The sequence below is a fragment of the Dipodomys ordii genome, unplaced genomic scaffold (genome assembly GCF_000151885.1).
Source record: "Dipodomys ordii isolate 6190 unplaced genomic scaffold, Dord_2.0 Scaffold109, whole genome shotgun sequence".
Taxonomy (NCBI): Eukaryota; Metazoa; Chordata; class Mammalia; order Rodentia; family Heteromyidae; genus Dipodomys; species Dipodomys ordii.
The window spans coordinates 2242025-2244684 of NW_012267325.1; positions in this window are offsets into that span (position 1 = coordinate 2242025).

Below are 2660 nucleotides of genomic sequence, written 5' to 3' on the forward strand. Positions count from 1 at the left end.
AATCATGTTTGATCATGATGATATTTTGGATGAATTGTTGAAGTCTATTGGACAAAATTTTGTTGAGAAGTTTTGCATCAATGTTTATCAAAGAAATGGGTCTATAGTTCTCCTTCTTTGATGAGTCCCTGCCTGGTTTGGGGATGAGGGTTATGATGGCTCAACACATTGTATGGCAGGGCTTTCTTGTTGCATCATTCACCTTATGGCAGAAGAACAGAGAAAGCATGAGTGTCTGAGATTGGGAAGAGGACTAAACTACCTTTTATCAGGAGTTCATCCCCTCAGTTATCTATTCACCTTGTAAAGTTTCTCCTTCACAACCTGTTGCATGGGGATTAATTTTTAAACACATGGGAGTTGGAAAACTCATTCAAGCCATAGAAGCAATCAACACTTTTTGTCAGTTACTGTATTTCTTTAACTTGTTAAATTCTTGTTCTGATGTAAGATCACCAGGCTCTCTCATGGGTATCTGGTCCATAGTTAGTGAGGAATAAATATTTACCCAGAGTTAATAGATTAAATTACTACCTTCCAGAGAAATATTTTTAAGAGGAGAGAATATGACTTTCTAGGGAAGAGAATGGTTTGGGATGTTTCTTTTCTTTCTAGTTTTTCTATCCCAACACAGATTCGTCCATTCATTTTCATGATTTATTGTGTGTCCCACTAGTTCTTTATTTTTTCCAAAATCATAAGAGTCCACAGAAGCCACTTTCTATCCATCTCAAAACTTTATCTTAGATTAATCCTGGTGAAAGTATGCTGAGCTCTAACTACCAGGAGCTCAGTAAGTGTTTTCAGAATTTATATAAAGCTAATCCAATTTAAAAAGCTCCCACTAATTTGAAAGTGTGCCATTATAATCCATTTATAACAAAACAGGGGGTTCTAATGAAAGGAGCCAGATACAATCATTGTTTTTCCATCAAAACCTTAGTAATATTTGCTCCCTGACTCTATGACTGCTATTTGGAAGCTCCTCTCAGCCCATCAATTCAGCAACTTATTTCCTAAAATCATTTTATCAGCATTTAAGCCAGGAAGCCTCTTCTAGTTGTGGTTAAATGCTGCTATTTAAGAAGCCACAGTCTTAAAAGGGTCATCCTAGAACAAAGAGCAGTCCCTTTTATCGAGAAAGGTCAAATTAGAGCACTGCTGGCGAACTTCTCCAACACAGGAAAGCCATGATGTTTCAGAAAACATCTTTCAGAGAGTGAAAACAAGAAAGCAAGAAATAAAGAAAAGTCATTTCAGAATCAAAGTACCCCAATTTCACAAATAAATTTTCTTTTGCAATGTACATAAAAGAAATAAATAGTATGCATTTTCAGATTCTGAGAATGTCATCCTTAAAAAATGGAACAGAAACCAAGTACCTGTAATAATAGCTATGCAGGAGGCTGAGATAGGAGGATCACAAGTCAAAGCCAACCCAGGCAGAAAAATCTGTGAAACTCTTATCTTAACCAGCAAAAAGCCAGAAGTGAAGGGATAGATCATGTGGCAAACTGCAAACACTAAGAAGAAAAACCAAGACAATGAGAGGCCTTGAGTTCAAGCCCCAATACCAAATGCACACCAAAAAGGAAGAACTATATTTCATGGATTTGTCATAACTATATTTATAGTTTTTTACTTTATTGAAATTTGTATTTTTAGTGACAGGGATTCTGTCATGAGACTGTCCAGGATTAGAGATCCCTAGACAGTGAACTGCTTTATGAAAAAGAGGAAGGAGGTGTATATAATTGGGCTTACCAGACTTGGCATGCATAGATCAAATCATAAAATTTTTAAAAATCCTATAACTTGGCCTTACTATCTAGAAGTAGTAATTAAATTCTACAAAAAGGACACATGGGTTCCTGTTGAAATGTAGCCCACTGGTTATTTATGTAAGTATTGTCACAAATACCTTACTCAGCCTGGTACTGAGCAATTGTTCAATGGACAGTTGTTTAATTTCTTGGGTCTGATTTGTCCACTTACCAGCTAGAGTAAGACCACTCTATGTCACTTCCTAAACACACCATTTAATCAGCTCGTCCTCCTGGCCAATAGAATTTTGAATGCAAAATATCTCTAATAATACTTAAAATCCATGTCAAAGCTAGGTGAAAATATACCATAAGGTCTTCTGTTATACATGTAACCAATAACACTGTCATCATTTAAAATAATTTTTCCCCATAAATCCACCATTTTCTAAATGTTAGACCAGTTAGCTATAAAGGAAAATTTTTTCCACCAGTTATTTAGGTGATAATCAATAGCACTTATGAAACTCACATAGAGTTAGTTAATAATTAAACAGTAGAATTTGAGTTATCTAAAATCCTTGGGGGATATGTCAACCAGAGAGCAGAATTTTTGGATGACTGGTCATTATTGCATAGCTCTAAAACTTATAAGACCTAAGTGAACAAATAGCCTTTGGATATAGTCTTTTCCTCACTAAATTCTATGTTCAATTACTTACCTTAAAAACCACGAAACTCTAACTCCTTTTCAAAATAAGTTAATCATTACAGAATCAAATGAATAATCAGGCTATTTGCTCCCATTTGAGCCAACCCAAAAGTATTCTTTGAAAATCTTATATCTGATTCTTTTTTTATATCAGCACTTTAGATGCTGAAGCTTTGTGTACAAAG